Below are 10549 nucleotides of genomic sequence, written 5' to 3'. Positions count from 1 at the left end.
TGCCTAGTACACTTTGCCGAAACCAAGATTGCCGAAATCCGAAAGTAAAGTAAACAAGGGTGGCGCCACATCTAGATGTGTATAAGAGACAGCCCCCGCCCCGTCTCCATATACTAAAATCTCAAATCAATTGAATAAGCCTTTGAAACCCCTAAATTGCCAAAATATTCGGGACCACTTTCGATACTTTTTAAACGACGCTTGACCACTCCCACTTTTCTCTCGTCTGGGAAATCTTCACACCCTCTCCCCCCCCCCACTCCCGTCGGGGACATCGTACCCCCCGTCGGGAAAATCCTGGTGCCACCCTTGAAATTAAAAGCAGTGGAAATTAATAAAAATAAAATTCACGATGGAGAACTTTCTTATCATGACTGTCAGGCATGAGGGAATTTCATATTTTTTTCACTTGTCCCCGGACAAGTAACAATATTATTGAGCAATAATCATAAAAAAATAACACAAAAGTAAAGTATTTTTGATATGGCCCTACAACATTAATAGGCATACATGCATACAGCATTGATTACGCAAAAATGTCTTTCTTTCTTTTCTTCTTCAAATGTATTTTTTTTTTTTTTTTTTTTTTTTTTTTTTTTTTTTTTTTTTTTGCAGACTAGGATACAAAATAATCAAATAGCAATTTCTGCACTGATATCCGTGAAAATCTGCTCATATTTTCGAAATGCGGCGACGGATTTCTGGGCCTAATTTACGTGGGGAATATTTTACAGCCGCACAATCCTCATTTCGTTTATTGCAAAATAAATAAAATGGCTTACCTCTCAATGAAAGACAAGCACTGTAGGCCTATATAACTCTGAGCATGGGCCAAGGGGACGAATCCCTTCTAGTGAATCTCCGAGACGGTGAAATTTTTGAGACAGGAAAATGATTCATTTATATTCCCTAAACCCTCAATTTTACAAGATTTGGATTTTATAGGCCCTATGAACATTTTCTTCATCACTTAGAATTGAATGATTTTTTAATTATTTAACAACTTTAAATCCCAATTTAACTACCCTTGCGTAGTCCGCTGTTGCTGGGGGTGCGGTACCGGAAACCAAGTGTCCAGACATTTGGGATCCGCGGTAGCGGATTTCGACCAATCATGTGATGACATAACAACTTGTTCTTCTTTGTTTTAATGGCGATTCATACTAGGAGCATAAGTAATGAAAAAGTATTTATATTCAATGGGTATGTTGATATACAGTACTGCTGCCTGTTTGTTAAAAACATAATTTTCATAGAGGTCTATGTCATTTTATGCAGTTCAGTATCCAATAAAGTCATGTTGTGATGACATATGAAAACTTATTCTTCTTTGTTTTAATGGTGATTCATACATAGGAGCAGACAGAATAAATAATAATATTAGGTTCTACCTTTTAAAAATATGATTTTTGTCTTTTGAACTACTGTGCTGACGGGTACCTGTAGACATATGCGAGTCAAATTAAACACCACACACTAGCAGCTTATGTACTAATACTGTACTACTGTACTGTGTAGTATCAACTTAGTTTAGTAATAATTATGTAGGCATTATTAGTAATTAATAATAGTAAAAGGTATTAATGATTATATAGTAACAGTAGTAACAATGAATAATTACGGTACTGTATAAAAATAATACAGCATAAAATTGTCAAGAAGTTGGACTTTTATAGTGTACAGTACTGTGAAATCATTACGCATTACACGATGAGTAGCCTATTCTAAAAGTCACTTGCTTGTCCACGGACCAGTGGTCCCTAAAATTCTTGTTGTCCGACCGTTAAAAACACTTGTCCCGGGCGTCGGTTCGCTCATGCCTGATTGAGTAAGGTAATCCACTTTAGTGGAGATGTGCGCTTAATAAATCTTAATATTATTATTATTATTAATCGGTCGCCAATTATTCAAATCATGATGATCACCTTTTTTATGAATTAAATTTATGACACCTTTTCGTTGCGTGTAAGAAAGTTGTTCGTCTATGTAACAGCAGTTTAGGGCGTCACAAACGATGTCAACAATAATGTGCCAAAAGGTTTGGTGTAAAATCCCATCGTTAAGCCATCGCACCCAGATGCTTTATTCTTTTTCATTTGCATGACGGCATGTTTGCATTCTAATAATGTCAGTTCGCCTTCACATATTAGGCTAGTTTTTCATTTTCTGTGAGTTTAAATCAAATGTGATAAATATATTTATTAATTATTGTGTTTGAAATTTTTTACTAGCGTAAATGTTAGAAAAGAATTTAACCTGTTCTTCAAGTACCTCAAATGCGTTAGAAGTAAAAGCACCGTCTTGTTTTTAAAGTAATTTAATGTTCTTTTTGTTGCTGTTATTTTTTTCGATGCCAAGAAAGTACGTACTTCCCCCCTCTTCAATCCATTTAAATCTAGACCTAACTTGGGCTCCTTTTGATTCTGTCATATATATAGTTTTCAAGATCTTTTTTGTTTTCTTCAAGTTTAATTTCAAGTTGCTTACTATTGTCTTGCAATATTAGATTATTTAATCTGTTGATTTCAATATTTTAAGTTGTTTCTTTCTCTCTTTCTTTTTTTCTTATTTTTCATTTTTCCAATATTAATGGAAAATTCTTTAATTCTAAATTTTATTATCTCCCATTTATCACGTGGATTTAACTCTTCTGTCCTGGCTTGATTAACAGTAGATATAATATTTTTAATAAATTCCCCATCTTCCAGGTGTTTATTAATCAATTTCCACAGGCCTGGCCCTCTTTTTTCATTATTGATTAAGAGATTTAACGAGACCGCCTGGTGATCAGTGAGAATTGATGGTCTTATGTCACATGAATAAACAGATTCTATTAGATTTATTAAAAAAAAAAAAACATATATAATCTAGTCTTCTATATGTTTGTGTTGATTTTCTATGCCATGTAAAATGAGTTATGTTGGGATTAAGTGTCCTCCATGCATCAATTACATTAACATTTTTCATAAAGTTCATTAATGTATATACTGAATTGTCTGTTGTGTTTTTACTGCTTTTTTGGTCTATATTTTTGTTTAAAACACAATTCATATCTCCAGACATGATGATGTTACTATTCTCATCACCTGTAAACTTTCAATAAAAAAAATCACTTTGTTCACTTGCAGTTTTTGGTGCATAACAAGCACAAATGACGATATGAATGACAGATCTACCATTTCATCAATATGTGTTTTATTAACCTTATAGGTATCACTGGCAGTCCTTAATCAGAGTTGAAACTCCTCTTGATTAAGAAGAAACAAAGCTATGGTATGCTTGACCTTGCCAAAGAAATTCATACTGATTTATTTTATCACGAGTCAAGAGCGTTTCTTGAATGAAAAATACTTCAACTTTATTGTCGTTTGCCCATTTGAAAATACATTCCTGCTTATGCTTCTCTCTTAATCCTCTAGCATTGAGAGATAAGAAGTGAATGTTAGGTATCATATAATATATAAATAGACAATAAGGGTTATGAAGTTTGAGTAATGATATTTAAATTAGTTATATTATTATAATAGTTATAATTCGCATATGGTATCCAATGCCACGAGAGATCATTTAAACGTCACCAATATCATGATATTGACTCAAACAATCAATTTCATGGCTGAATAGAAATGTGTAGGGAACTGTAAAGTGACAATAAATCTATTTAACACAAATTCTCAATCAAAAAACAAACACTAGATCGATAACATCGACAGCAGAGCTGTATCCCGCACAGTGACCAACAAAGCTGTCCAGCGAATGGATGCCACTTTCTTCATAGGTCTAATGGACAACGTACGTTGAAGCGCTACAAACATATGCAAGATGGTATGTTGGTGAATATTTCATACACGACTTTGATAGACCAAACAAGGTGTAGGCCTATATATCCTGTTATAATTTAACTATTCAGTTCTCTCCAATGAGAGAGTTTAAATTCAGTATATCTGGGCCTCAAGCCCTACAATACAAATATTAATTTCCATGAACACGCTTTAGGAACCAGTCTTTTTCTACGAGTACACAATAAATTTGGAGAATGAAATTAGGCCTATAGTGTTTTTTTTTTTATTTAAGTAATGTCCTAAAATATTGTATTGTACTTATTTAATGTCACATGCTAAATGCCATATTTCAAAAACTGTTGAAAAAGCTTCATATATATATATATATGCCTATTATATTTTTAAATTTAGAAATACGGGTTTCCCTCTAATTAAAGACCTCTCCAATTAGAGACCACCTCCAATTAAAGACAACTTTCATGTGGTCCCAAATAAACAAATGTCTTTTATCTTTTTGTTCTAATTAGAGACCAAAGCTGCTAAAGCCCATGGAAACTCCCAGTCCAAACCTGGTCTTTAATTGAAGGGAGAACTATGATCTATAGTCTAGCCTGTTAACAGGGGATGAGGGATCACTATTAATGCGTATTGTTTAATTTAGACCTTAATAATTTTCAATATAAAGAAAATGTAATAATAAAAGTTTAAATATTGTGCTCAATTTCATCAGACAGCACTATTTCATATAAAATACAATACAATTTCGATCATGCCTACAGACCCTCGCTACCGGTATTGTTTTAAATATTGGATATTATTGTTTAATAACCATCAGTGTTTTTTTTATTTTCCACAGAAATGACAATGACAATCGTACATGATCTTATTTGCTGAGTGAAATTAGTTTTGGTAAAAGAATCAAACATTGTTGAACTTGTGGATAGTAATGTCATGTGTATAAATAATGAAAGTGGTTAAAGGAATTCAGTATATTTCTATATTGTGTTTTCTACTTACAAGTCTATACATCATCCTAGACAAGCACGTTTTTTTAGAAACACGACCCCTAGTATACTCAACTGGGCTAACAAAAGCACAACACAATTCCACGATCAATAGGACTACTGACAGACTTGATGGTGAAGGCACAAATAGTTCTAATGGGTCTAGGCCTATTCCACCTACGCGTGTATCGATGGTATTGACATTGAATGAGAGTGCGCGTCTGCAAACGTCAACTCCGTTAGATGATGTTCGAACTTCATACGTTAAATTGAGAGATAAGGACACCGTAAGTATGGAACAATATAGTTACTAAAGTGCGTATATACATACATATCATTAAATTTATTTTTCTTTTCACAAAATGATGATGATGATAATGATAATAATATTGATGATGATAAAGTTAATAGTAGTAATAATAATAATAATAATAATTGTTATCACTATTACTATTATTATTAATTACATATACAAATAGATAAATAATAATAACAGTGCTCAAATAGGAACATGTTGTAATAATCGTATCAAGCATAGCTCATCAACGAAAGGTTTATTGCAGTGTCTGGCGGGATTCGAACGCAACACCTGGCTGTCAAGACGGGTATCATACCGTACCGTTTAGACCACAGAGATCTACAGGATATACATGCAGTTCTACTCCACACACACTTTACCACAACTGACTGAAACGTTCACACATGTGGACTGTGGTTGGCTGTGGTTCTACAATGTATAACAAAGAAGTAATAAAGGCTAGAATGTTACCCTGATTGAGACGAGTATTATAGTTGTCCGTAGCACCCTCAGCAACAAAATGTGCCACTGTTAAGAGAGTGATCCAAAGAATTTAATACTGGTACCACATGTATTGCGAGTTTTCACGGGCAGTGGCGTATCTAGGGGGTGCATGGGGGCTGCACGCACTTCCAAAAAATTACTCACGTTCCCCCAGTCGCCCCCAAAAAAATCTCTTGCAAGTAGTTAAAAAGCACCTAAAATCACCTTATTTTGCGAGTTAGCGCCCCTCAACTGATAATCGAGGCCCTCCCCACACTTCACACCCATACCCCACATCAGCGTCCCCATTTCAAGGCTGTGAAAAAAATTGTCATTTTTTAACTATTATGCATCTGGAAGGAGACTTGAAGTACAAAATTTATAATGACTTCTCTTGAGATTTCTAAAGCTTCTCCTCCAAAATTTAAATTTGTATTGAAGTGCAGTGATAGAAATACAGTGATATGCCTCCGTCAGTCGCAGGATGCCTTAAAATAACAATAGTCAATATCACATATAATATTGCCTTATGTATTTTAAACACATTTCGCGTAATAACAATCCAAGAAACTGTGGTGTCAGTAATATTGTAGGCCTACAGTATTTTTCTCTGTACATTTGTTTTTGTCTAGAAAATAGAGCATTAAAATTAATTGAAATTGTAACTGTCGTTTTCAAGTATTGAGTCTATCACACTGAAGGAATTAATTTCAAGCTCCATGATTGCTCACATACTCGCGTTTTTATTACTATTGTTTTATTACCCCCCCCCCCCTACAAACAATAATACACAACATTTACAGGGTTTAATTAATATATTAATATTAGGGATACAATTGAACAAAAAAAAGTATAATGATCAAACTCAAAATAAGTCTAATTGGCCTACTGAAGTATTATTATTCGAGCTGTTTATCAGGTTTTATTGATACGTACCGTACAGCTTTTTTTTTTTGTCAAATCAGTGGCAGTGCCAGCGGAAATCTATGGGGGAAGGGGGAGTGAGGGGATGATAAAATTTTAAAGGAGAGGGAAGAAGGGCCTACACGCTGCAATTTTCACTTGAGTCTAGCATGTATGTTACAAGCGGCATCATAAAACCTAACAAGAAGCGTGTCCAGCTGGCAGTGTCTTAATAAGGGAAAATTAACACATTGCTGGAATTGATTGTGAAAAAAGCGCAGACAACTTCACTAAAGTGATTGATATGATTGGGGCACAAACGGGGGTGGGGGGAATAATATAGGGAAAATTCCCCTGCACCACCCATACCACCACTGTATCAAATATTAGTATGCGGTGTTGTTTTCGAAGTTTATCTGTTTTTATTTATTGTATTTTAATTGGTTAATAGTTTAGGATCTGGGGCGTGGCTATCCACTGGTTGGTTTACGCTTAACGTTGCTAAGGACATATGTGACGAAATCCACGTCTACGGCATTCCTCCTGATACATATTGCAGGTAAATGTTATGATAACCAAAGTAGATATTTTAATTGAAAGTATTATTTTCTGACTGACTTGACACATTCGACATTTAAACAATTCATTTTTATATTTTCTTACAATATTTACAAATAGAAATTTTTTACACGAGTAACGTTTCATGGAGTAAACCGAGAAGAGGGTGTGGAGAAGGGTCAAGTAAGGGGAGATAAAGTAATAGCTGGGGAAAATAAGGTGATATTATTGGATTTCAAACTGCCTGAGTATAATTTTCTTTGTAAATCCCCAGCGGGGGAGCCAGGCTGAGAACTTATTTTCTGGTTCCCCTTAGATTTGCTACTGTCCTTCAGAGACCTCCAACTTACGACTGGGTTTGTGCATTCTCATTTAAATTTTTGATGCAAACAAAATTTCAAATGATTATTTACGCTCTTGTAACAATAACCAAAAACAATTTTTAATGAGCTCCTGGTCAGCCTAATTACAGTAAGTAAATGATTATGCTTATTATGCATTCTTGCGTAATGTACTATCTTTTCGAATTACGCAAATTAAAAGGCTACTTAAATTTCATAATTAGCATAATTCACAGCTAATGCAGCAGGAATGGTTTAACTTTGAAAGATTGTTATTATAGGACCAAACAATGCCCAGCATTTCGTCCTAAAACTAGAACGAAAAAAGTGGATCACAATATCATGTTATATGGCATTTATTTCATCCATAACATTAAATATATTATGGAATGCAAGAATGATGTTCTGTAATCTGTTTTCCAGAATAATGTCATAAACAGTAAATTTCAAACGAGCAATATGTCCAAATCTGCTACAATAATAGCATTTTGACAGTGAACAGTGGATATTAATGTACAGTACTAAATGAGTGCAAAAACAAACGATTTGCTACCCATCACAATGAAACAATGAAAAACCCAGAAGAATATAAGCATGGACCTATTAATAAGTTGTTACAAAAAATATAATAGGCTCACTCATGATATGACTTCTCAATTAGGAGGTACACGTAGCACTGAGCCAGAGCACTTCGTCAGACCTGCTACGAATGATACTAGACCATTAATTGACATTTTTCTGATGGGCCTAATGTTTTTGATGTCAGTTTTTAATTAAACGGTACTGTAACTGATATTGGTTTATTAATACCGGTATGGGAAATTTGATTGGTCTTCAAAGAAAATCTTTGGCCTATATTATTATATGTTGACCATTTACATGTCTCACCATAAAGACCCAAATAATTATTATAAAATATAGAGGTTATCATTTTCATTACTTCTTTATAATTATATCATAAGTATTATTTACCATTATTTTATTGTTACATATTATTTCAATATTAAAATTGATATTATGATTATTATAAATGCACTAACATTGCTATCTTGTATTAATTCTTATTTATTTTTTTTAAAATTTATTTACCTAGGAGGTGGCCAACATCAAAGGTGCCATATCATTACTACAACCCTGCAGGCCCAACGCAATGTGGCTACTACAAGTATAATCAACGCCAACGAAAGGGACATAGGTTTATAAAAGAGAAAAAAATCTTTCGAGGCTGGGCTAAAAAGTATAACATCCACTTCCACGCACCAAAATGGTGATGCCGCAAAAAGAAAAAAGACTAATAACAATGAAGTTAACTGTTTAAAGTGACTCTTCATCCGTGTTTTGACAATGGGGAAAGTGAAATCACAGTAGAGATGAGAACAATTTTGTTGGTTTATTTAAATAGCATTACCTTTTGTCGAGTTCTATTGTACTGTATTACATTTTAGTACAAAATACGCTATACTGTACTATATAATATTTCCCATGTGAGTTTAGATACTTTTGCCACAACAAATATCATTTACCTGTACTTCATAGTTGGTAAATTACCAAGCCCTATCTAAGCCAAGCAGGTATTATACTTAATACTTCCTTGATCTATCAAATACCATTTACTTGCAGTTGGTGAATTAGTAAATTACCAACTTCAGTATAGGTTCACAACATAGATCCTATTCAATAACAATATGCATAAATTACAACCTTTATATATTGTTGTTGCTGTATATTGTTTTATTCAAAAATTTAAATACAATGTCAAATTGAGACAACCCCAATACACAGAAAAAAACGCATCATTGTTCAATTATTCCACCAAACATATTGATCATGTTCGCTATATTTACAATAATAACTAAACACTCAAATATCCATCATTTATTTTGTTGAAAACACTAAATGCTAAATATGCTAAATGTACTCTGACAAACAAATTGCATAAGCCTTGCCAAAAGAAAACGAAATAAACCCCATGTCTGCTAAAAAATCGAACAAGATTGCTCAAAATTGAAAAAAGTCCAAATGCTGATATAAAATATACAAATACAGTACTGTACATTCTCACGTATAAGGCGATCCGCATATAAAATGACCTCAGATTTTGAGAAGCTTTTAGGACGATTTTTGTATGTTGGGCATATAAGACGCTGCTGCTCTTTATGGTCTTGATACTGAATCTAGCTGGCTAAAAACGGAGCCAAATGTACAGCTAATCTTCCAAATAATACCATTTTATCAAAATCTTATTTCCATACAAATTGCGTTCACTCATACTAGCATATAGTAGCTTAATTTCATTAGTAAATTTGCATGTTACAGACGATCAGCAAATAAGACGAACATGATTTAAAAATCAAAAATCGTAAGTGTTGAGCATTAAAGACGACCTGCTGTGCTATCTTAAACCTGTCATATACGCGAGAATATTCGATATGCATAAAGCAGTTTATATTTAAAAAAAGTAAATTAAATAAATAAATAATACAGTATCAGATAGAATTTGTGGCCATTCCTTTACAAATTTAAAACAACATTAAAAAATGCAGCATTCCCAGTCAGGTATATCACTCAGAATAGATCAATTTAATTTTAAACCAGGTAACAATTCTCTTGGATAAAGACAGTAACATAGATATATTGTCCAGTATAGAGGCTACAAGCAATGTAGCCCAATGCGTTATTATTGTTCTGCCACAAAGGCTTACTGCATAGATTTTTGGTCAGCTGGCTCCCTGAGTCAGTCAGGGTCTTGAATACTGGATTTGTCGTGTGATCTTGGCATTCTTTGCTGATCTTTTGTCTAAACCTAATCCACTTCATGGCTCATACTACCATCAGAACCAATTCTACAATGCACTGAGATGTGCAAACCATGTCACCCAGTAAGCTGATTTTTGTCTGTTGACTGTTTCACATCTCATGGAAACATCACAGTTGCTCATAAATAATCCTTAGTTTCAGAACATCAACAATAAATTTCAAGAAAATTTATTTGTGAAAAATGTTATACCAGCTAAAACGATAAATGCACTGTATAGAAGAACGAAAGATTGAGATACTCGTAAACCTTTCTCCTTGTCTTTACCCTGTTACAGAAAAAAAAAAAGGAGAAAACAAATTTAAATATCAGAAAAATTATTATTTCATTTTATTATGGCAAACAGCAAGTACAGGACAGTGACC

At 33.6% G+C, this 10549-nt stretch overlaps 1 protein-coding gene and 1 long non-coding RNA gene across 2 annotated transcripts in view; one reads left to right on the top strand and one right to left on the bottom strand.

The window, feature by feature from the left end:
* Nucleotides 1-3688: 3688 nt before the first annotated feature.
* Nucleotides 3689-5464, top strand: LOC117100423. The gene is made up of 3 exons (XR_004444122.1): nt 3689-3825; nt 4639-5073; nt 5350-5464. It is a non-coding gene; the product is annotated as an uncharacterized LOC117100423 (long non-coding RNA).
* A 3276-nt stretch (nt 5465-8740) lies between these two features.
* Nucleotides 8741-10549, bottom strand: part of LOC117100421 (GPI-anchor transamidase-like) — a gene marked incomplete in the record, with an annotated part of 19459 nt that continues 17650 nt past the window's right edge. The window contains 1 exon segment of the mRNA XM_033240099.1: nt 8741-9820.

Source organism: Anneissia japonica, unplaced genomic scaffold (assembly GCF_011630105.1).
Source record: "Anneissia japonica isolate Jap-2015-1 unplaced genomic scaffold, ASM1163010v1 scaffold1642_len504882_cov181, whole genome shotgun sequence".
NCBI classification, from domain to species: Eukaryota; Metazoa; Echinodermata; class Crinoidea; order Comatulida; family Comatulidae; genus Anneissia; species Anneissia japonica.
This window is presented reverse-complemented; position numbering and strand designations above follow the sequence as displayed.